The 26,024-nt window shown below is 42.7% G+C and overlaps 1 protein-coding gene and 1 long non-coding RNA gene across 3 annotated transcripts in view; one reads left to right on the forward strand and one right to left on the reverse strand.

Moving 5' to 3' along the window:
• PDZRN4 (PDZ domain containing ring finger 4) overlaps nt 1-26,024 on the reverse strand; it is a 389,321-nt gene that overhangs the window by 319,371 nt on the left and 43,926 nt on the right. The gene's annotated exons all lie outside the window — the stretch shown is intronic.
• The window catches only part of LOC120386665, a 67,685-nt gene continuing 67,071 nt past the window's right edge, over nt 25,411-26,024 (forward strand). Inside the window, exon 1 of the long non-coding RNA XR_005589842.1 lies at nt 25,411-25,598. This is a non-coding gene — a long non-coding RNA (uncharacterized LOC120386665). The remainder of the gene's footprint in view (nt 25,599-26,024) is intronic.

Below are 26,024 nucleotides of genomic sequence, written 5' to 3' on the forward strand. Positions count from 1 at the left end.
GGCATAACTTGATCCTCATAAATTGTTTAATCCTAGTAAGGCACCAAGTTCAGCTAGGGGCAAGATTTTGAGATGTTGCTTTGAAATATTTTTTCAATGTTAACTTTTATCCACTCTCAGTATATTTCTGTCTCTGTGGATTTTGTACTTTTCATTAAATCACCTGCTAAGCAAAATAAATACATTTTGCAAGTGACAAAAACAAGTTAACCAGCCCGTGCAAGCTGATGAGTTTTATCTTGTCAACCTCTGCAAGAGAGTGTATGTTTTAGTTATGTGAGAAACTTTTTGCATGGACTACCTTAGATAATGCAGCCGATGGCAAAAGACTATTAACAAGCAATTTTTCATGAGTATAGTAATAGCAAAGGAAACTATATATTGGCAGACAATGGGAAGAGGAAACATACATTTGTCAGTAATTCTGTGTTTTAATACTCTACCAGTGAAGAGTACAAGTTCTGTGCTGGCAGAAGTGAGACAGTTACTACAGATTTTCATGCTAATGAACAATAACCTCAAGTATCAGAGGGATAGCCGTGTTAGTCTGGATCTGTAAAAGCAGCAAAGAGTCCGGTGGCACCTTATAGACTAACAGACATATTGGAGCATGGGCTTTCGTGGGTGCTCCAATACGTCTGTTAGTCTATAAGGTGCCACAGGACTCTCTGCTGCTTTAATAACCTCAAGGAATATTGCAGGGATGTTCTGCATTATGCCCACTGAAAAAATCTTTATACAAATGGGGTCACCACTCATGTGTTAATGTCAAGTTCACGGTTAAATGCTTTGCTGAATCAGAGCCTTAAAAAGAAATCCACGATTCCATCACTCTATCAATAGCAGCTGTTATTAACCAACCACTTATCAGTGAAGCTGCTCATGAACTAGAAGACATATGAGAAGAGCCATGCTAACTTCAGTTGAATCAGAAACACAGGCGAGATTCCAATGTATACCACAAAGAAGAAGGAGAGAAATCTATAAGGAAAGACATTTAAGTTTCAAAATTCCAAGAAGATTATCGTACAAATAAAGAGGGAGGAAATACAAAATATAAATAAACAAACAATCAGTCAGCTGTGAAACTTACTCTAGGGACACTGTATAGCAGTGGTGGGCAACCTGCAGCCCACGGGCCGCATGCGGCCCATCAAGGTAATGTGATTGAGGTCCATAAGACAGTTTGTTAACATTGACCATCCGCAGCAGCTGGCTGCTTCCCGCAGCTCCCATTGGCCAGGAATGGCAAACCACAGCCACTGGAAGCTGCAGGGGGCCATGCCTGCAGACGGTCAACATCAGCAAAATGTCTCACGGCCCACAATCAGATTACAATTTCCTGATGCAAGTGCTGGAGGAATGAACTAGGGGCAGAGCTCTTCTTGACCTGATGCTCACAAACAGGGAAGAATTAGTAGGGGAAGCAAAAGTGGATGGGAACCTGGGAGGCGGTGACCATGAGATGGTCGAGTTCAGGATCCTGACAAAAGGAAGAAAGGAGAGGAGCAGAATACGGGCCCTGGACTTCAGAAAAGCAGACTTTGACTCCCTCAGGGAACTGATGGGCAGGATCCCCTGGGAGAATAACATGAGGGGAAAAGGGGTCCAGGAGAGCTGGCTGTATTTTAAAGAATCCTTATTGAGGTTGCAGGAACAAACCATCCTGATGTGTAGAAAGAATAGTAAATATGGCAGGCAACCACCTTGGCTTAACAGTGAAATCCTTGCTGATCTTAAACACAAAAAAAAAGCTACAAGAAGTGGAAGATTGGACAAATGACCAGGGAGGAGTATAAAAATATTGCTCAAGCATGCAGGAGTGAAATCAGGAAGACCAAATCACAACTGGAGTTGCAGCTAGCAAGGGATGTTACAAGGCCCCTTACTGAATGAAGGAAGCAACCTAGTGACAGAGGATGTGGAAAAAGCTAATGTACTCAATGATTTTTTTGCCTCTGTCTTCACGAACAAGGTCAGCTCCCAGACTACTGCACTGGGCAGCACAGTATGGGGAGGAGGTGACCAGCCCTCTGTGGAGAAAGAAGTGGTTCAGGACTATTTAGAAAAGCTGGATAAGCACTGCATCCGAGGGTGCTAAAGGAGCTGGCGGATGTGATTGCAGAGCCATTGGCCATTATCTCTGAAAACTCATGGTGATCGGAGGAGGACCCGGATTACTGGAAAAAGGCTAATGTAGTGCCCATCTTTAAAAATGGGAAGGAGGAGGATCCAGGGAACTACAGGCCAGTCAGCCTCACCTCAGTCCCTGGAAAAATCATGGAGCAGGTCCTCAAGGAATCAATTTTGAAGCACTTAGAGGAGAGGAAAGTGAGCAGGAACAGACAGCATGGATTCACCAAGGGCAAGCCATGCCTGACTAACCTAATTGCCTTTGATGATGTTATAACTGGCTCTGTGGATAAGGGGAAAGCAGTGGGTGTGTTATTCCTTGACTGTACCAAAGCTTTTGGTACGGTCTCCCAGGGTATTCTTGCCTGCAAGTTAAAGAAGGATGGGCTGGATGAATGGACTATAAGGTGGATAGTAAGCTGACTAGATCATCAGGCTCAACTGGTGGTGATCAATGGCTCCATGTCTAATTGGCAGCCGGTATCAAGCGGAGTGCCCCAAGGATCGGTCCTGGGGCCAGTTTTGTTCAATATCTTCATTAATGATCTGGAGGATAGTGTGGATTGCACCCTCAGCAAGTTTTCAGATGACACTAAACTGCAAGGAGTGGTAGATACACTAGAGGGTAGGGATAGGATACAGAGGGACCTAGACAAATTAGAGGATTGGGCCAAAAGAAATCTGATGAGTTCAATAAGGACAAGTGCAGAGTCCTGCACTTAGGATGGAAAAAATTCATGCATTGCTACACACTAGGGACCGAATGGCTAGGCAGCAGTTCTGCAGAAAAGGACCTAGGGGTTACAGTGGATGAGAAGCTGGATATAAGTTGACAGTGTGCCCTCATTACCAAAAAGGCTAATAGCATTTTGGAATATAAATAGGAGCATTGCCAGCAGATCGAGGAACATGATCATTCCCCTCTATTTGGCATTGATGAGGCCTCATCTGGAGTATTGTGTCCAGTTTTGGAGCTCCCACTACAAGAAGGATGTGGAAAAATTAGAAAGAGTTCAGCAGAGGGCAACAAAAATGATTAGGAGGCTGGAGCACATGACTTATGAGGACAGGCTGAGGGAACTGGGATTATTTAGTCTGCAGAAGAGAAGAATGAGAGGGAATTTGATATCTGCTTTCAACTACCTGAAAGGGGGTTTCAAAGAGGATGGATCTAGACTGTTCTCAGTACTACCAGATGATAGAACAAGGAGTAATGGTCTCAAGTTGCAATGGGGGAGGTTTAGGTTGGATTTTAGGAAAAACTTTTTCACTAGGAGGGTGGTGAAGCACTGGAATGGGTTACCTATGGAGGTAGTGGAATCTCCTTCCTTAGAGGTTTTTAAGGCCTTGCTTGACAAAGCCCTGGCTGGGATGATTTATTTGGGGACTGATCCTGCTTTAAGCCGGGTGTTGGATAGATGACCTCCTGAGGTCCCTTCCAACCTTGCTAGTTTATGATTCTATACCCTGATGGGCCACAGGTTGCCCACCACTGCTGTATAATGTAGTAAAAAAATCGAAGTTAACAATGGTCTGCGCTGAAAAAGTGCCAGATACAACAAGATAAATATATGGAGGGAAAGAAAATGTTATCCTTATACACTCATTGGCAAAAATCAGACGGAAATCAACAGTGCAAAGCACAGTTCTGCAGAACTAAACATCCAGAATTGCAGAAGCCTTATTATCTCTGAAGTTCTCCTGTCTATTATGGTAGAAATGAAAATGAAACAGTTTGTGATTAAGAAAAAGGCTGGGAATGCTTCCAGACTTCTCAAATGTGAACGCAGCATGTAGGTTTTTCTCCTGCTTTCACCAATAAATAGAAAAATCAAATTATATTAGTGAGAATGAGAAAAATTAGGACTGATGACAGCAAGTTCAAATTGGTAAAGTCAGAAAGGAGCCAACACCATTAAAAGAAGTGAGAAATGGTCAGCTGCAAGGCAACAGAGGCTGAAGGGAGTTTTAAGCAGCAGGAGTTGGTTAGGCATCCTAATTTATAGTGAGATAAGGGTCTGGCAGAGCACAATAACAGCAGGAGATTAATAGATTTTTCCAGTTTGAGGTCAGAAAACTACATGAGCTAGTGATACCTATATACTATGGTGGTGGCACATTAGAAATGAAAGAGAAAAATAACATTAGGTATAAAAAGAAACCTTAAGGGGGAAAAAGCTCTGGAAAGGAAATGGCCAAAGCTACTGGCCTATGGAAAATGAAAGAACCAAGAGCAACATACAACTTAAGAGGATCGCACAAGTAGTAGCATGAAGTACATGAAGTAGCTACCGCCTTTGTTGGAAAGCATGTTGTGTGGCTGCAGAGTGGCAATGGCTCAACGCTTTTACCTGGCAGTCGTTCCAAACAAAAGATTTGTAACAAGGATCAATCAATAAGAGAATGCATTAGAAATGTTTGTAGAGGTCAGCATACAGGACCAAATCCAAAAGCTCGACAAGGAAATCTTGAAACAGCAATAAAAGAAACAAAAGAAAATGTTCTGTCCTGATCCAGGGCTGTCCCATGCCACCTGGTATTCTTGTATAAGACCAATGGCATTTGGGTAGGGGTTCCTCATTCTTTGGTCAGAAAGGCTGAATATGAGGTCTTTCTTCTCCTCTGTTGTTGATGCTCGGTGAATGTCATGGGGAAATATTGGAGAGAGAAGCGGAGGTTGTGGAGAATAGCATTTTTAAAAAAGCAAAAATAATTATTGGTACAAGGAGTTCATTATGTTTGCAGCAGTAAAGAAAAGAACCTTTCTATATAGTTGCTGCTGACCATTTCTCACTACTTTTAATGGTGCTGGCCCCTTTCTGACTTTACCAATTTAAAGACCGTACATTGCTCTATATTTCATTTCTTATTTTCTTCTTTTTTTCTAATTGTACAGTGCATCCCGAATGTCTATGTGGTATACACACTTATACCAATAAAATGTTCCAGGTTGTATGTTTTGATCAATGAAAGATCAGTAGGCAGATACAGTAGAAATAACAGTCATTTCTGAGAACACCTGAGCTCACTGGTACATGAAAAAAGAGAGGGAAAGAATGACATTTTGAAACTAAGAGTGCAGCAATAAAGAATGAGAGGCAGGATGCCCATTAGCTTAAAGTAAATGAAAGAATATTTCCAACACATTCAGGACCAATAACGATAAGTATACTTGCTGTTGCAAGTAAAGAAAGATAGGGTGCTATTAAAAATTGGCAGGGAGAATGCGTAAGACAGACGTTGGCATGTGATTAAAGAGCTGGATCAGGACAGAGGAAAATCCTGGTGAATCAATGCCAAAAGAAGATACAAGCTCAGGCCTTGCTTTGGATGGATCAAGGAACACAGCAGAATGTGGCAAGAGCTACTGGTCATGAGGAAGCTGGAGAAGCTTCAGTGTACTTTATAGAGTTGCTTGAAAGATCCAAGCATAAGATAAGGATTAGTCTGGACCAGTGGTTCTCAACTTATTTACCACTGCGGACCTCATATGCAGCTACATGTTACGTGGGCTCCATCCACACAATATACGGCTCTGAGGATGTCACATGGGCTGCAGCTTTTTGCTGACTGGACCAGAAGTGGCTCGCGGACCACAGGTTGAGAACCACTAGTCTGGACCTTCTAACATCTCAGAGGCAGAGAACATATGAGGATGGTCAGTATATGAGAATGAGAAAAAGGCTGGCTCAATCCCAGGCTGATGTCCTAAACTGTGACCACATAAGTGTAATTCTGCTTTCACATGCAAATTATTAATGGTATATTAATGCAGTATTATATTTAGCTGTACACACCAGAACAATATCTAATAGATTTGTACAATGCCCATAACTAGGGGGGAGGGATGGCTCAGTGGTTTGAGCATTGGCCTGCTAAACCCAGGGTTGTGAGTTCAATCCTTGAGGGGGCTACTTAGGGATCTGGGGCAAAAATTGGTCCTGCTAGTGAAGGCAGGGGGCTGGACTTGATGACCTTTCAAGGTCCCTTTCAGTTCTAGGAGATTGGTATAACTCCAATTATTACCTAACCACAGTATCAAAATGCTACCCAGGTAAATGGAATCTATATCAAAATGTGAATCACTTAATTTTTGCCCTTTCTGAAATTGTCCTATCAAGGGAGCCATCTATTCTATTTAGATTCTTACATAGTGCCCACCACACTAGTTCCTGTTCATGGCTCTATGTTAGATTATGCTCGTAAACAAGACCTAAACATGCAAATGGAGGGGCACCTGGGAGAAGCCAGCGGTGTTCTTGCAGGGCACTGAGGAATGTTGATGGATCTGACCCTCTACTGAGTATCTATGGTCTCAAAAAGTGGACTTAAATACACTTTTAGGCACAGATTCTCACCCCTGGCTGCAGCAATACAAAGGTGACTTAAAACATTCTTAAGGCAGCAGGCAAGGATTCTCATGACGTACGACCTCCTGCCAGTGGAGAGGGTATTTTGGGGCAGGCTGGTGGCAGGAACATGAATCTTCCATGACCATCTTGGCCAGCAGAGAGGGTCCTAGGGTGCCACAATCCACTGGCATATGTTAGAGCAGCTTTAGGGTGGATTGTTTGTCCTCAGGTAGCCCTCATGATTGGTGGAAGGTGAAGAGAAGAAACGTGTCTTCCTTATCCTACAATGGGTTTAAAAGAAACATGTTCTCCTCACTGCTACTGTTACACTATCATAAAATTGAAATTATTACCCATGTTTCATATCTATTTCCAGGTCTTTGTTTATATATTCATGATAGACATATTTCAAGGAGCACTGCAGTATCATCAACTTACTCTTCTGGAATAGCACAAGGACAAAAGCAACCTTACACCCTCTTGAAAGAAGGGGATCGACTGTACCTTTGATTAAATTATTATTTCTGGAACATTCACACCTAAAAGTTTGGGTGCGTTGGCTGCAGGAAAACAGAAGCTCTCCTCACCTTTCCATAGCACAGGAGCTGCTGAAACCTTACAAATCCAAGAATGTATTTTCCCTGGTTAACAAAAATGAACTGAAAAACATTACAAGGGATTGTGCATTTGAGTATTTGGCAGAGCGCTCATATGTTGCAAAACAGCTCAGGGTGTATCCCTGCTTTGGAGACAGATCTAAAACACCTACATTCCCCGAGGCTCTTCAGGGAGATCTCTTCTAACATTGGGAAGAATTAGCAATTACAGTCCCACAGGATTGGTACAAAAGTGATGTTTATGTCTATGTCTCTGTCAATAACTCCACTGAAATAAAATACTACTCACTGTGAGTAAGTTCAGCAGAGTCTGGCCCAATTTGGCTTGCATAAAGGGGACTCCACAAATGTGATGGGGAAAAATACTGATAGAGGATTGCTACTAACCAGTAATGAATATCAGCTGATACCTTTTTTTTTAAACATAACTTGTCCTGTCTAGGTGCAAAGTCCTCCTTAAATCTGTTTTAGTTAATATGTATTTACATCACCTTTCCATGTCTTTAAACATAGCAATTTTCCTAGCCCATATTCTAACATGTATGCTAACATGCCTGCTACCAGTGCACCCACTAATCTGAGTTAACAGCACTTAAAGTGTCTCAGCTCAAGGATGCAGTCCTGTCTGACCTTTGTAAGCCAATACAATTTCTCATTCTCAGAAAAAGTCTGATTTCTGTAATGTTCCACTCTGGTAAAACAACTTCAGCAGGGATAAAGAAATAACCTTGAAACAGGGAACAGCTAACCATATTCCAAATAGCAAACGGCTTCAGGGGGACATTGCCTTTAAGAATACTGTTAGCTTTTAATTTAGAGTCTCGTCTAGCTACTTATTATTTGGTCAGTTCCTCTTAATATAATATTTATTTTTCTGACTTTTTTTTAATCCTTTGAGAGAGGTACGAAATGGAAATTCTTTGATGAATGGGGTTGAACAGATGTTGCTGCTTATCCCTCAGTGTTCAAGAACTCTGATTTTATCTGAAATAAAATGGATGGCAGGAATAAATTTTGAAGTTTGTGTTAAACAGCAGCAAGCAAAAGATAATCTATGGAATAGTAAGCGTAGAAGAATTTCAGTAAGAATATATAGTGCTATTAACAGTTACCTCCTGTATAAATATGTGATGCTTGCTAAAGCATTTGTTAAGTGGATTTTTGTAGTTTTGTGAAATGGTGTTCCTTTAGGATACAACCCAACTATCCAACACTGTACAAAAGTGAAAAAATCCATTAATTGTTCTTTATTACACCTTGAAACTACAAATTTAATTATTTCAATAATCAGCTGCTTCACTGATTATCCTTCTGGGAAACAAACTAGCTCATTTATTTTGTTTTATTTTATAAACCTATAAACGGAGGATAACATGACTATAAAACTTTATGGCAAATAATCACATTCATATGGAGACTTACAGGTACTCAGAAATGCTATTGTCAATATTTTCTCTCAAACTCCCATCCTGCCCCCAAAATAATCAATAAAATATGTTGCAACTTATATTGTTTTTTATGTAATATATTTTAAAGGCAAATTCATTTCCTGTTGAAAATGGAAAAAATATTTAATTTTCAGACACAACTAGCCATTATTCAATTGCTTTTCAGTTTGTTCTCAGTTTCTGAAACTATTAGGGTACATTCTGTTTCTTTTACAAAGGGAGCGAGTAGAAAAGTGGCATTTCTCTAAAGTCACTGATATCTATCACTGTTATCAGGGCAGGAGTGGAGCACTTATCTAAAGTCTACTAACACTTCATTTGATACAAAAAGTAAGCAACATGAAGGAATCTCAAATTGAATATGCCAGATTAGTGCACAGGATGTAAAGTTCTACATGAAGAGTAAACAACTATTTCATGTCACAAGCTTAAATGGACATGGATGACAGGCTGAAAAGACTAAAAAAATACCTATTCTACATGGTCCATCAGATTCTCCACACAAAGTCTATGATATTAAAGTCGGGCTAAAGATGTTGGCCTATTAAATTCCATTTATAACATTTTTAATGATATATTAAGATAGAAATTTAATTTTAAATCAGATCAAGAAATTATGGTTAGAGGCAGCATCTGGGTGATGTTCCAATGAAGTACCTGGCAGAAATCAAAGTGGCACCAGTGGGCAGAAAGAGATGTAGCTGCTATGTGGAGATTCTATCTGCAGATAAAGCCCCTGCCTGAACCTGGGAGTTGTGTACAGGCCTGTGAAGGGGAACAAAGAGTTTCAGTTCTGCTTATCTCAGGCTTTCTAGGGCCTGCTAGTTACAGGGAAAGAGAGCAGGTGGAGGATGAAGATGGCCAGTGCTTACTTTTAATATCCCATGCTTGGAGGAAGGGAAAACACGTCTTTTGGCTTAGCAACTTCCGACTCACTGACAGAATCTACTTCCTTCCCTGCCATGCCTCTTCAGTCTACCTACCTGCTCCTCTCCATGGTCATACCACCTACACTGATGTCACTGGTGCACAAAGGAAGGAGACCCAATGATCTCACCTGCTGCAACTGAAGAAGAGAGCTGTTGGGTGAAGAGCCTTCTTAGAGCCACACTTTAGAAGCAGCTAATGTCTAAGTATGCTGTATGCTCTTTCCACTGCAATGTCTTTGCCCATTTCCCCTATTAAATTCCAGCAGATTTCCGCCTCCCTCCGAAGCAGCATTCCTGTAACCTGCCAGCACCTTCCCAATCTGATATCGATAGGCAGACATCTTTACTGCTAATAAAATGGAGTACAGGGATGAGAGTGCCATGTGCAAAATAAGTCAGATGTTGCCCTTAGTATGATTCTTAGCTTTATAATTCAATTCAACAAGCTACCATCCTGATCAGATTTGTGCTACTCAAAACAACATGCTTTTCAAAGACATTTACTAGTAAATGGTCAGAAGGGAAAGAATCAACACAAAGCAATGAATTCTTGGGTGTTCAACTAAGTCCCAATTCAGCTGTCCATTAGGACGAGTCAAACATTTTCCATAAAACCAAATATTTTTTGACTAGCTTAACAATCCATCCCCTATTCAGCAAAGCAATTAATCATGTGTTTAACTTTAAGCTTGATCTTAAGTCCCATGACTTTAACAGGATCATGTGCTTACAGTTATACTTAAGTGCTTTGCTGAACACAGATGAATTTAAAGATGTGTTTAAATGTGTTGCTGAATTTAGGCTTAACACAGCAAAGAAAAGGAAGGCAAGTGGCAAAGCTAAAACATCTTTTAGTAAGGTGATCCAGAACTGCCAAGAGAAAAGAATTCTGATCATATTTATTATCCAGAAAAGAGAGTTTGACTGATAGAAAAACATAAGCCTCTGAAGAGACAAGGGTAAAGGTAAGGGTATGCATGTTCTCACACTCACATTCCATTAGTGAAAACACAAGAATCTGAAACCTAAACTAGAAAATGAAAAATGAAATAGGCTGATCTCCACACGTACAAAATTCATCACCAAAAGAAATACCATGGATGAATGTGTGAGTGCAAAAGGGAGGATCTTCTCTATAGCAAATACCCATCACACTGTAAGCACTACCAGAAAAAAAAATTGAGGAAGAATTGGATAGCTGTATTATGTCATGTATAGCTATGCAAATCGTGATTCTAAAGGTAACCAAATCTTAAGCTTAGAGCATAAACTGATCCACTGTAAGGGTCAAAAAGTCTCTTTACTTCTTGGTAGATTAAAATATTGTACAACCTCCATGTCCCCAGAAGCACTGTATACTGGCCACTGTCAGAGGAAGATGTGAGGCCTGGGTTAACAGATAATCTGAATCCTATCTTTTGATTTGTCAGTAGTGTTATGGGACAGCTCTTTCACCTGTGCATTCTTTGGAAGTTCCCTGACTTCTGGTACTCTTGGATAACCATATTTAATTTACTTTCAGTTTCCTTTCAATGATCATATAGTCAGTGTTATTATGTGGACATGACCAAAGATAGTCAACTTTATTGCTCTCACCCATGGTATTTTTGCCAGTATTTTAGCTAGTAAATCATTTTATACATATTATATCCATATACATACACACGCATGGGAGGTGGGGGGAGAGAGAGAGAGAGAGAGAATATATTACGCACACACAAACTACATTAAAACACATTATTAATGTTGCAAAGTCAAGTACTCAGAAGTTAGGCAACCTTAATTCTGGCATTTCCTATACAACTTTCATTTGCACCCTGCCCTCACACCCTTGTGCATATGCATTATGATAAAGTCTTTTACATGATTACATATTTTTCCTTGCCCAGTCAGTCTCTCCTCTCCCACAGCTCCTCATCTGATCTCAATATTCCCCCTCTCCCAGTCCTCAGCCCATTCCCTCAATGGCTACAAGTCCCAGTTTTCTCATACTACCAGTCCCAGTCTCATCAGAGTCATTGTACCAATATATTGCTGTCCTTCCCTTCCTCCCTGAGTTCAGCTTTTTGTCTCCTCTGTATTCTTATCTGTCACTTTCATCCTCCAAGCTGCCTTGGTGCCAGCACGGGGGTGTCATTGAGAGCACAGAAGAGACAAGCTTCCTGCTGTCAGTTCAGGTGCCTGAACCCACCCTAATCCTGAAGAGCTAGGAACAGCCATTACATGGAAAGTCCTTGTGAGCCCGTGTAGCCATAGGCCAGTGCTTGCTCAGCTGCCCAGTAGAGATGGTAGATGCACAGTCCTGTCATATGTAGGTGCTGTGAGGGTATATGGCATACTCTGTACAGAAAGAATCCTTGGGGAATTTAGCTGCTAAATTCAAAGCAGTCTACTAAGCATGTATGAACTGTGGACTGCCAAATTTGTGTAGGTTTTCACAGGGATGGCAAAAGGGTGTGTCAGAAAAGTCACCCCTCTGCCAAATTTCAAGTTCCTGCTTCAAAGTATTGGGCTGCTGGAGCTCTTCACAAACAATGAAACAAAAATTTTTAACATGAGCAAAACAGTGTATTTTTCCCTAGCCTTGTTCTCAGAAACGGCTGAACAGTTTTGGCTGAAATTTTTCCAAAAAATATTCTGATACAGCACAACTCCAAAAGGCCTTAACAGAGACCTATATTTAATAGGCCCTATTTTCTTTTTTTTTTTTAAACAGATAACTTCCTTCACCTTTGAAATGTCTTCAAACCAGACTACAGCCTGAACATTTCTAAATACACTTATGTCTTCATCTCTCAGCTGGATTACAGTAAAGACGGACAGGCCAACAGCAACAAGCAAACGGGTTTTCTAGCAGGCCATGATATACTGAGACAATTTCCTTCTCCATCTTGTTGTAAGATTCTGGCCACTAACTTTGAATCATACAACGTAAAAAGAATCTATTAAATTATTGTACTATCTGAGGTGCTGTGCTGTATTTAGTAGTCCAGAAGAGCTACATTTAACAAATACAATGAACTATGAATATATCATCCAGGACATAAGCATAATGTTGGCCCAATAAACTTAAAGCATACCCAACTCATGGCTTGAATTCCAAAAGTGACAAATTCATTTGCTAGAATCATCCAATTGGAACCCCAGTGCCTGCTCATCAGCATTAGCACGTCTTTCCTTTGGGACATTTTCTGACATGCCTTTTTAATAACTGTAGCCAGCAGCTAGATACATATAGTATTCACAGAAATGGAGAATATTGAAATTAAATAGTTTTCACCAGGTTTGTTTTTCTTCTAGCTGGTTATTTCTCTACCTTTTCTTTACTGCCAACATAATATACTGACACAGACTAAAAAATCCAGGGTCAAGCTGCAAAAAAAAATCTTAAAAAGTAAAGAGATGACTCAAATCTTCTTGCCCATCTTCTGAGAGGCACTCATTTGTCTTGTCATCTTGAGAGATGCTCTGGATAGGTGTCCCTAAAAGGTTTATACAGAGCTGTGTGTTTATGTAACCCCTTAACCTCTGCCAATGTAAGCCAATGAGGTCACTTACACAGACCAGTGGTTGGCTTCAAAGCTGATGGCAAAAAAAAAAAAAAAGGTGACTAGAATGTATCCTTCCTTACCGTCTCAGCATGTTCACTCCAATTACTCTCATATTGACTGACTTCTGTGCTCACTCACATTTAATTTTTACTCTCTTTGATGGCAGAGACATACTGGCTCCATCTGTCACAGGGTTAAATAACCATCTCTGATTGCAGCAGATTCTATGACTTAAAAATCAGAGCCTGGAACCAATCATGATCTTCAAAAAGTCCTTTTTATCCTGAATCCCTTTCTAACTGAAGACAATGGGAATTGAGCCATCCATTTCATTGGGAGCAGGAGCAGACAATATTGATCACCTCTAGAGTGCAATACAGTAAATGCTCCCTGTTATCTTTTTGTGGTATAATTACTGAATTTTATTTTAGGAAAAATATCGGAAAATCCTCCAGCAACTCCATTTTTGCCATTATTTACTATTAATGTACATGACTCAGTGGTTTGCAATTCCAAAACACCCCATCAATCTGATAATTGGCTTCTGAGCAATTATGAAAGCTTAAGAAAAACAATCCTGAAAGATATCCTGTAATAGTGTTTGAGCCTGTGCATCCCGATTGTACTGTGGTGAGTGCTTTAAAAATGCATCATAGTGATAGCCTAGTAAAGTATGTTAAATGCTCCAGATTCACTCATCTTCTTTAAAAAAAAACAACACATTTTATTTATTTATTTTTCCACTGTTTCTATTCTTTATAGACTTGTCCATCAGTAAGGACATCTTTTCGTACATCAAGTTAAATGATGCCTTAGATACTACAGCAATGGGTTCCACACATAAACTAATACTTATACTACTATTTATGACATCTTCACTTTCAGAGTGAATTTCAATGTCCATATCTGAAGTGTCCACATGCTGTAGGTACCAGTTTCAAGTCATATATGGCGGGTGGTGGGAAATACTAAAATAAACTGTTAATGGCCTGACTTAGTTCAAACCAAGGAAATCCAGAGTTAATAGAAACAAAAGCTTCTGGAATGGAGAGAGACTTGACATTTTCAGGGCCGTTACCAGGCATCATTTCAGTAGTGATTTTAGCTTTCCAGGATTTTTGGTTGAAGAATGAACTGAAAGGTATGTTTTTACTCCTATCCTGCTGCCACACCACTAGGCAACATCAGCATCATCTAGTGCAACTACTAGAGTGACTCCACCACTCGAAGGTTATCACAACCTGCAAGTCAAAGTAAGTCTAAGGCCTGGTCTACACTAGGACTTTAATTCGAATTTAGCAGCGTTAATTCGAATTAACCGTGCACCCATCCACACCAGGAAGCCATTTAATTCGACATAGAGGGCTCTTTAGTTTGAATTCTGTACTCCTCCCCGACGAGGGGAATAGCGCTAAATTCGACATGGCTATGTTGAATTAGGCCAGGTGTGGATGCAAATCGAACTTAGTAGCTCCGGGAGCTATCCCACAGTGCACCACTCTGTTGACGCTCTGGACAGCAGTCCGAGCTCGGATGCTCTGACCAGCCACACAAGAAAAGCCCCGGGAAAATTTGAATTCCTTTTCCTGTATGGACAGTTTGAATCTCATTTCGTGATTGGACATCGGGGCGAGCTCAGCAGCACCGGCAGCAATGCAGAGCTCTCCAGCAGAGGAGTTCATGTAATCTCTGAATAGAAAGAGGGCCCCAGCATAGACTGACCGGGAAGTCTTGGATCTGATCGGTGTGTGGGGCGAGGAGTCTGTGCTTTCGGAGCTGCGCTCCAAAAAACGGAATGCAAAGACCTACGAGAAGGTCTCCAAAGCCATGAGAGACAGAGGATACAGGCGGGATGCAACGCAGCGCCGCGTGAAAATCAAGGACCCCAGACAAGGCTACCAAAAAAATCAAAGCGGCAAACGGACACTACGGAGCCTGCCACCACTGCCCCACCAGTGACCATGGACTCTGACGATGGGACAGTGTCGACAGACAGTTCCTCGGCGATGTTCACGGACGGGGAAGATGAGGAAGGGTTTGTGGAGGACGAGGCAGGCGACAGCGCTTACAACGCTGGTTTCCCCGACAGCCAGGATCTCTTCATCACCGTCACGGAGATCCCCTACCAACCCTCCCCGGCCGTTAACCCGGACCCTGAATCAGGGGAAGGAGCAGTCGGTAAGTGCTTTAAACATGTAAACTTTTATTCTTAATATAACAGGAATCTGAAGTATGTGAAAAGGAGGTCTCTATATATATGGGGATAGAACAGTAATCCTCCTGGGAGATCTCCACAAAGCTCTCCTGGAGGTAATCGAAAAGCCTCCGCAGGAGGTTCCTGGGGAGAGCTGCCTTATTGGGTGCTCCGTGGTAGCACACTTTTCCGCGCCAGGCTTTCATGAGGTACTCAGGGAGCATTGCCTCCCCGAGCACAGCTGCATAGGGCCCTGGTTTGTGCTGGCTTTCACGCAGCATGCGCTCTCTATCTCCTTCAGTGACCGTCCTCAGGGTGATCTCGCTCGGAGACTCCTGCATCTAATTAGGGGAATTACTGTAATGTTACGCCTGGTCCAAAGTATTTTTAAAAAATCTCCGGACAGACGGCGTAGCAGAGACTCAGCACGCTGCTGCGTGACAAGCGTAACGGAAAGCCAAAGAATCAAATGGATGCTCATGGAGGGAGGGGGGACTGAGGACGCAAGGTATCCCACAGTTCCTGCAGTCTCCGAAAAGCATTTGCATTCTTGGCTGAGCTCCCAATACCTGTACGGTCAAACACATTGTCCGTGGCGGTTCAGGGTATAGCTCGTCAATGTACAACCACCCCCCACCCCCAGAAGGAAAAGGAAAAAAAAAGTCTCTTGACTCTTTTAAATGTCACCCTATGTGTACTGAATGCTGCTGGTAGACGCGATGCTGCGGCACTGTACTGTAGCATCCTCCCCCACCCCCCTTATGGGTGGCTGACGGTGCAATATGACTGATATCCGTCGTCATCATCATCAGCCTTGCTGTAGATGGTGTAGTGCAATACGACTGGTACCCGTCCTCGTCATCAGCCCATAAGTAGACGGCCTGCTAACCGTCTTCATCATAGCAACAGGGGGCTGAGCTCCATCAGCCCCCGCCCTTCATGTGTAAAGAAAAGATTCTGTACTGCCTGGACTGTCATAGCAGCAGGATGCTGTTTTCCTCTCCCACACACTGCTTAATGTCCTGTCTGGACAATCATAGCAGCTGGAGGCTGCCTTCCCCTTATTTCATTTCAGTAACAAGTCACTGTTTCTTATTCCTGCATTCTGTATTACTTCAGCACACAAATCAGGGGACACTGCAACGGTAGCCCAGGAAGGCTGGGGGAGGAGGGAAGCAACAGGTGGGGTTGTTGCAGGAGCACCCTCTGTGAATGCCATGCAGCTCATCATTCCTGCATAATCTGACATGGAGCAGCTGTGCTCTCTGGTTCTCTGAAACACTGGATTCTCTACTACACTAGCCCCATATTCTATGCAGGAATTATTCTATTTTTAGATACCATAAAGGAATTGACTCGGGGAGTCATTCCCAGTTTTGTCTTTTGCGCCCCTGGCTGATCTCGGCCAGGGGCACCTATGACAGCAGCAGAAGGTATAATGCAATACGACTGGTAACCATCATCACCTTGCCAATTTACAATGGCATGGTAGATGGTACAGTATGGCTGATAACCATCTCTGCTGTCATGCAAAAGCAAATGAATGCTGCTGTGTAGCGCTGCTGAATCGCCTCTGTCCGCGGCATCTAGTACACATATGGTGACAGTGACAAAAGGCAAAACAGGCTATGGCGTATGCCAGGGCAATCCAGGGAAAACAGGCTTGAAATGATTGTCTGGCGTTGCTTTCCCGGAGGAAGGAATGACTGACTACATTTACCCAGAACCACCCACGACAATGAAATTTGCACCATCAGGCACTGGGATATCAACCCAGAAGTGCAAGGGTCAGGGGACACTGCGATGGGGTGGAACAGGGGCAGAGTTTATGCTTTCAGGATTGCCTGCTGCAGGAGTGCGGACGAGATAGGTGCTGTGCATGGTGTTGTTCACAGACACAGACTAGACTGTGTTCATTGTTCGGAAAAATGTATCTTTGCAAGGAATTCACTCCCTTTCTCCCATCACACAGCTTCGACTGTCTCCAGACCTGCCACAGCATCCCCCTCACAGAGGCTGGCAAAGATTAGGCGGCGAAAGAGAAAGACACTGGACGAGATGATCGCTGAAGTTATGGGGTGCTCCCGAGCCGAGGCAGACCAGCAGAGCCAGTGGAGGGAGACCCTCTCTCTGTACCAGCGCTCACACAGCGAATGGGAGGAGAGGTGGCATGAGGAAGACAAGCAGGCGACTCAAACGCTGCTTGGACTAATGAGGGAGCAAACGGACACGCTCCGGCGCCTTGTGGATGTTCTGCAGGACCGCAGCCAGGAGGACAGAGCCCCCCCGCAGTGTATCTGCAACTGCCCTCCCCCGCCACAAAGTCCCATACCCGCCTCACCCAAAATAACCAGAAGGAGGGGCGCCAGGGGCCGTGAAAACTGTCACTGCACCCCAGCAGAGTGCTCAAGTACCCAAAAGCTCTCATACCCTAATTTTTGAGAATTCCTTCTCTTCCTGACTCACCCTAGCCCCAATCCCAGTTTCATCCCCTGACTGTCTGGTTAATTATTAAAAATACTTTGCTGTTAATTACTGTTTCCCTCATGCTTTTTTACACAACACTGCGTTTGAAGGGGTGGGTGGGTGGGTGGTTGGGAGGGGAAGGGGGTAGGGTATTGCATAGGACAGTCACCTTTAGCAGGGTACAGAGACGGGGGCAGGATCAGCAGCAGGTCACACACACAGTGCAGTCAGTAGGCATCCTGGTGGGTATGGGAGGTGGTTTGCAGGTTCTGTGTGGGTGGGGGGGGTACGTGCCTTTGTAGCGGGGGAGGGAGTTTACAGATCTCATGCAACGGTCCCTGTCCTGGACCACAGAGCCACGCAGCAGAGGAATCTGTATCCGTCCTCCCCCGCCGCAAGGCCACATAGCCCCCGCACACAGAGTCCCAAAAAGGAGGGATGGCAGGCTCTGTTGAAACAACCAGTCCGGCACTGCGGACCGCTCTAGGAGCAGGAGCCTGTCATTCCTCGAGTTTAGAGGCGGTCTTTACATCACCGCACACCCTACCCAGCACAGTCTGCGTCCAAGTTTCAACCCTTTAACGCAAAGTCATCAATAAAGAAACCTTTGTAAAGTCACAGTGGAACATGTGTTTTATTTTTAAACGTGTGTTGGAAGTGGGGGAAGCGGGGTGGACGGGGTATGTAACTGCAGATGCTAGTCAACAGTAACTTGGTAAAGAAACAGGGGCAGGTTCAACTTCTCTGTAAAGAAACTGAACAGTCACAGGTCACGCTGGTCGCTGGTACTTGAAGAGTTCCTTGTCGCTGTGCAAGGCGCCTGCACAGAGCTTCACGAGCCAGGGCATTAGCGGGTAGGCTGGGTCCCCGACAATCACTATAGGCATTTGCACATCCTCAAGAGTTATTTTGTGGTCCAGGAAGAAACTACCTTCCTGCAGGCGTCTAAACAGACCAGAGTTCCTGAAAACACGCGCGTCATGAACTTTGCCTGTCCACCCGACGCTGATGTTGGTAAAACGTACCCCATGGTCCACCAGTGCTCGCAGCACCATTGAAAAGTAGCCCAATTTCTCAGCAGCTGACTGTGGAAGAGGTGGACAATAAGGTGCGAGGAGTTGACAACGGCCATAACTGCAGCGGGCTCCGTGCTCGCAGTGCTGTGGCGCCCGCGCTGTCACTGACCAGAAAAGTGCACGAACAGATTGCCCACAGGCGCTTTCGGGGAGGGAGGGAGGGTGTGATTGACGGTTCAATGATGACAGTTACCCAAAACCACCCTCGACACATTTTTCCCCCAGCATGCATTGGGGGGAAATCCCAGAATTCCAATGGGCAGCGGGGAGTGCGGAAACTGTGGGATAGCTTCCCACAGTGCACCGCTTTCAAAGTCGACGCTTGCCCCGTTACTGTGGACTCACACAGTCGAATTAGTGTGGATACACAAATTCGACTTCATAAGGTCGATTCCACAAATTCGACTTAAGTTGATTCGAAATAGTCTTGTAGTGTAGACATACCCTAAGATTCATCTGTCCAGATGCCAGATATTCACAACCTTTTTCTGTGCACCCTTTATAACAAGCAGTGCTCTGTGATGACCACACATACCACTGCTGGTTTTTTCTGTTATGCTCCCTTTTGCTTTCATCTTTAAATTTTTGTAGTTTGACAACTACAAAATTCAGTGAAATAGTGAAATATTACTCTTATCAAAAGGCTACCATTTAGTGGTATGAAATCAAAATAGGGCTCTATAAAATTTACTCTACAAACTTAATTAACTGATCACCCTCATTGGGGTGACATACAGCAGGACTTGTCTACAGGTCTTCACTATCCACCCTGCCTCTTCACATAACAATCAGAACACTGCTATACTACCAAAAAACTCAATATAGTTTTAAGGAATGGGCTTGTTTAAATGGGAGTAGATTCCAAAATCCCCTCTGAAAGTGCATACACAGTCTTAGAACATAAGGCTTATCACAGATACAGAAGGAAAATTTTGTGGGAGCTTATTGTTGGCAGGCTGAACTGCACCTGAATTGGCTTTAGACATAATTCTGCTCAATAGGAACCGTACATATTAAAAAAAACCTCTCAGAAGAAGTACATCATCACTGTGAATGAAACTTGTGAACAGCCTGGCTGGAGGGATGAGAAAGCTTAGGCTGGTCTTTGTGTTGTGTTACTGTTATTTCAGCTGCTAATAAAAGAAGCAACTGAAGTAGAGTGGTGAGTTTGGTCACTAACCTAGGCCCTGATCCTAAGAAGATTTATGCATGTTCTTAACTTTACATTCTGTGAGTAGCTCCACGGAAGACAGTGAAGATATTCCCATTATGTAAAGTCAAACATGTGTGTAAACCGTCTGGGATCCTAGAATGTGCGGGTGAAATCCTGGCCATATTAATGTCAATGGGAGCTTTACTATTTGCTTCAATGGGGCCAGGATTTTACCACGTATTTCTTGTGTTAGCATGGGTAAGGACTTAGCCCTTTCACAGCTGACTCATATTTCTTTCCCTCTGACTATTGGGTTAATGGTATTAGAAAGACAAGGTGGGTGAGGTAATATATTTTATTGCATCAACTTCTGTTGGACAGAGAGACACGCTTTTGAGCTTACACACAACTCTTCTTTGGGTCTGGTTAGTGATATAACAGAGGAACTGAAATAAATACACACACACACAAACACACACACTCTACCCTTACTTACACCAATGTAAATCCAGATTAATCTACTGATTATGGAGGAACCCCAGTGGATCTCAGAACAGAATATAGCCCAACAGATAAACTTATCCAACAGAAGGGTTGTGCTGTGCTTATCAAGGAATTCACAAAAAATAGCCCATCAAGTAACAATACAGCTGCCCTTTTCTTCAACTCCAGTTTATTTTGCTGAATTCCATTATCTGCCCAGCACTAATCAGTGTCTTCAATTTAGATGAATGTACTATTAAAAGAGAAGCATGTCAGATTGTGAAAGGGTTTTTGTTCTTCATATTTTAAAAAAAACATATCTATCCAGTAGGGAGGTGACAGGAACAACATTAAATTAGTCCAGCAATGGCAGAATTAGGCACTACAGAAAGAAAACAAAGAATGTACTGTTATTTTCACACACAGCTGAAACACACCTTTTCCCATGTAACAAGTACGGAATCAACATATGTTAACACAAAAAATGATACATAGTTCTGTTGCAAAAGTGAAGGAGTGATTTCAAATGTCTGTTTGATGAGGATAATGTGTTTCTTTGAAAATAAAAGAAAATATTTAAGCTATTCAGCAATACAAATGAAACAAAAAGGATACATAAGGGTTGAAATACCTTTTATGGTGTACATTTGTACAGCACAGAATCTCAAATCCCAATTTTTGAACAACCCTTCAACCCATTTCTGGGTACAGCACTTAACAGCTCACACCTACATCACATAGCATTTGGGAGATGAAGTATTAAGCACTACATCCATTTGAAACTGCAGGAGAAATGTATGTAGACAGAACGTAGTTACTCAAACTAGAATTTGGATTGGACCCTGGTTAACTAAGGTATTTATGGGATGTTTAAATGACTACGTGCCAGGACTTCAACTTTCATTCTCAAGCAGAAGAGATTGCCTCCAACAGCATAGCACCTCGCAGCAGTTAGGGCTTCTGCTTTTCAAGAATTATTAATTTAATTTTTCAGGGTTTATTTTTTAGCAACTGTTGAGTTCTATCGGGATTTTCAGGGCTTTCTCTCTTTCTACATACTATAATGAGTAAAGTACATTATATACATTACAGTAGTGTATACTATAATAAATACTCTCTTTGCAGTGTTCTCTAGTGCAGTGGTTCTCAACCAGCGGATCCGTGCGGGGCAGGAGCAGGTTTCAGGGGGTCCACCAAGCATGGCTGACATCAGACTCACTAGGGCCCAGGGCAGAAAGCCAAAGCCACGCCACATGGGACTGCAGCCCAGGGCCCTGAGCCCCACCACCCAGGGCTGAAGCTGAAGCCTGAGCAACTAAGCTTTGTGTGCCCCCTGTGGGGTGAGGCCCCAGGCAATTGCCCTCCTTACTATCCCTAACACCAGCCCCGGCTTTTATATGCAGAAAAACAGTTGTTGTGGCACAGGCCCTAACTACATTGGGCCAAATATTGACTGGAAAGGAAACAGTGTCATCTAATGACTCATCAGCTTCCTAACGTTGCAAACTACGATCATCACTCCCAAAAATTGCCACTCTGACTTTTTAAAGGGATCAGTGAAAAAAACCTGTAGCACTGAAAATCTTGTACATATAAAATATGGGAGTTCTGGAGGCAGGATAATTATTTAAAATTTCCTGTCTAAAAGTCAAACACCATATTCCCATTTTATGGCTTGGTTTGGGGGGCTGCAGAAGCCATCCATGCCACTAGCCAGTCACTGCCTCCAGGAATACCACATGTGGGGAAAAAAAGTCAGAGATTCCAATGTTGCCACATCATTCACTGGGCAGACCAAAAACACACTGGGCCAATCCCATGACAAAACTCTTTGGCAAGAAATGGAAAGAATGTGCTCGCAACAAAACAGAACGGTGTGGCATCGACTTGCATTCGTGGAGGAAGGGAGGAGGACCCGACGGACGAAGGTGAGAAAGGTGACATCATTCCCAGCAAATGCCACTTTTAGGACAAGTAATTTTGCAGGTGTTGTAAACCATTTTGGATACATGATAAGGTGATGCCTCAAATACTCAGCAAACTTTTCTTTACATGTTCATCTGTCCTCCAGTTTAAAATTGGGAAACAATCCAAGATCTTGCATGCTTATTATATGGATGGAACGCTATTATTAAAAATGCATGTGTACCAAAGAACACATTTTGCCCTTTGATGCATGCACACAATGGCCACTAACATCAATAGGTGTCACACATGCATACACCCTTTCTTTCAGACTATTTACAATCATATAATCAATTTAAATTGATGCTCCAGAATTTGCTGAACCTTTTTCTTTCACATAAAAAAATCCTTCTTCTGTGTTTTTAAATCTTTCATCCATTCAAATTGGACATGTGATACTAACATTGGTAACAAGTATTCAGACTTCTTAAGTCACCTTTAACAACTCCAGATGTTCATGGGACTTGTAGAGAAATTGCTTCTTCTTCTCTAAAACATTTAAAGAAGCTGAGAAATGTTTTAGTAAAAGTATTTTCCAAATCTTCCTGCTGACAGCCAGAGCTTATCCTTATCAATAAGTCATGAAGTGAGAAATTTCAAGTACAAAATAAAGGCTGCCTTCATATTTGGAGAGAAGGGAAAGAGAAGAAAACCATAAGGAATTTTTTCTTGCCAATGAATATCCTAACTGAAAACACATTACGTCTTACAGGAAGCTAGAAGATGATGTTTCAAATGTAAGACTCCCATGCATCCCTTTTGTCTTATTATCAGGAAGTTAATCAAGCCATTCAGATAATACCATTCTGATCCTCTTTGAGAGCTCTCAGATTTTTAAATGAGAAAGAAAGAAACTTCTGCAGCCATTCAGTCTAACTTCTGACCCAGCAATCAGGCACGCTTAATTAAAATTAACCTAGAGCACAAGCACTGAGCTATGAATTTCCCTACTGTATTGCAAGATCGTTATTGTGACAAGTGAATGGTAAGATCCTGATGAATGCTTACCACTGTTCAATAGATTGAAGAAGGGCTTGAAAATGCCTTATCTTTTCTCTCTGTTTTAGCCAGATTAAGGAAAGGGTGGTTAATAACCTTTCATATTGCCCTCAGACACAGGATTCAGTCTGTCTGGCTCCATGCTGTGTTATTGCTTCAGTCTAGGCTATTGTCTATTCTCACGACATATATTAAAAAAAACTTCAGAGATATGTTTTTGGCTCTCATTTTACAAGACAGAAGTATCATTAACAACCTTCTAATTGTTTCATGGCAGAACAAATGATTTAACTAAGTCACATCAATTAAAAAGGCCACAGGACATATGTTATGAATGGCACCTAAGCACTGTAGTTTAGGTAACATTTTTAACTGGGAGTATTTTATTATAATCCTTTTTCTTTTAAGAATGCACAAAATCTAGCAATGAAGGACATAGTAACAATAGCTGAATGTTTACCTAAAATAATCATGTAACTGGAATTTTAACAGCAAAGGAAACAAAATTAAGTCTGTACTCATTTTCTGCTGATTTATGATGTACAAAGAGGGCTTGAAAGGTTTTTCTCTCCAATTTTATTTCTTGATCGTTTTTTAATCTTAAACAAAAAATCAGGTCCTGTCTACCCTATTTCCCTGGCTGACTCTGTGGACAACTGAAGACAAGTGAGACTAGATGATATAGAAGGAATTTAGCAATAGAGAGCAGAAGAGGCTTTCAGTTAGAAAATGTTTAGAACTCTCATGTTAACATCCATTTAACTTACACTTGAAAAACTGAGTTGGGACAAACAGTTTTAGGTACAAAACCATTCAAATGAAAGTTGAGAAAGGTATCTTAGTCATTGGGTTCTCCAGCAAAAACAGGGCAGACAGGACATGATATTACTATCTCTAAATGGAAAGAAGAGGTCAAAAATGAGTTATAAAAAGGGGGGAAACTTGCAAGCCTTCTTTATAAATCAGACAAAGGCAAAAACAAAAACAAAAAAAAGGCTAGCACTATTTTTTCCCTTTCTAGGCCACCTTTAAGATAACACACTATTTACAACCTTTCATTTGTGTCCTTGATGCCTGAGTAAAAACCTGACCCTGCAAAAAAATGACAAATGGTGCTTAACTTTAAGCATGTGAATCATCTCACTGATTTTAATAAAACTATTCACATTTTTAAAAGGTAAGCATAGGTGTCTGAGAACACACCATGAACTCCTGGCCTCACTGAAGTCAATGACAAAATCATTGATGTCAAGGGCGCCAGGATTTCACCAATAAGCTTTATGTCGTTTATATTATATTTATATAGAAGCTATGTGGTATTTATATAGAATCACTGTGTGAGCTACAACATTTTTATGAGATCCTATAGAAAATGGGAGGTTAAATCTAATTAAAGCTGTAACAATAGCTTTTCCTGTAGGAGGAGTAAAAAACTTATCTTGATGTGGTTACACTGAAAGGTCATTCCTATGATCCAGATTTTGCATGTCTGCTCTTCATTTTCAAAACTCTAGCCAGCCACAAACCAAAATGAAATGACGGGATCAGAAATGTTTCCACAACCTTCAGAGAAACCTTTCAGTACAATTAATTAACTGTAATTAAAATCCTGGAATATAATTAAAATCACCTACTGTCAGTGTTACTAAACAAGCTACAGAGAGAAAAATAGAGAGAGAAGACAGGTAGGGAAGAGATTCTTTTGTTCCTTGCATATCAATGTTATGAGCAAGTAGTAAAGCTGATGAAGCTGGATTGTGAAAAATGTGGGCTTGTAACGGGCCGGTGTGGCTCCCCTCCTCTCCTGGGAGGGTTGAGCCCCGGACACCGGAAGGGGCGGGGCTACCGAGCAGTGAGCCCGCCCCTCAGAGGGTCAGGCGGCGACCCGGAAGCATAAAAGCCAGCCATCAGAGCTCAGTTGGAGCCCAGCCACCGCCGGGAGCAGACCTGCCCGAGAGGGCTCGCGGCTGGGAAGCCGCTGGGGCCCAGAGCAGTTGCCCGGACTGGCCGGAGCTTCCCCTTGCTCGCTACTGGGAGGACCCGCCGGAGCTTCCCTGCGCCACATACAAAGAGGAGCCACCAGAGACTTCCCCGCTCCCTTGTTGTTACCCCGAGGAACCCCTGGAGCAGATTTGGCCGGACTTCCCCGAGGAACTGCCGGATCTACTGCCCAGCCCGGGCTGCGAGGAGCCCATGTTGTGGGACTTCTCGGGAGCGGACGCCACAGACCAGGTAGGCCCCGAGGGGGATATTGGAAGTGGCCCGGGGGCAGCTGACTCAGCCCTGGTCTACACTAAGCTCGGGGGTCGAACTAGGGTACGCGAATTCAGCTACGTGAATAACGTAGCTGAATTCGAACTACCCTAGTTCGACTTACTTACCGCCAGCGCGCCGCGAAGCGAACTCCGTGGCTGGCCAAGGTCGACTCCGCAACTCCTCCTGCGCCGGTGGAGGACCGGAGTTCGAACTAGCACTTCCGGGGTTCGAACTATCGCGTCTAGATCAGACGCGATAGTTCGAACTCCGAGCAGTCGAACTCGCCGCGTCGACCATCCCGGTAAGTGTAAACGTGGACTCAGTCAGGCTGCTGATCAAACAATGCCCATGTCAGTGTGTTGCGGTCAGGATCCCCACTGACTGTCAGCGGTCATAGCCGCT

The sequence above is a fragment of the Mauremys reevesii genome, linkage group 1, assembly GCF_016161935.1.
Source record: "Mauremys reevesii isolate NIE-2019 linkage group 1, ASM1616193v1, whole genome shotgun sequence".
Classification (NCBI taxonomy): Eukaryota; Metazoa; Chordata; order Testudines; family Geoemydidae; genus Mauremys; species Mauremys reevesii.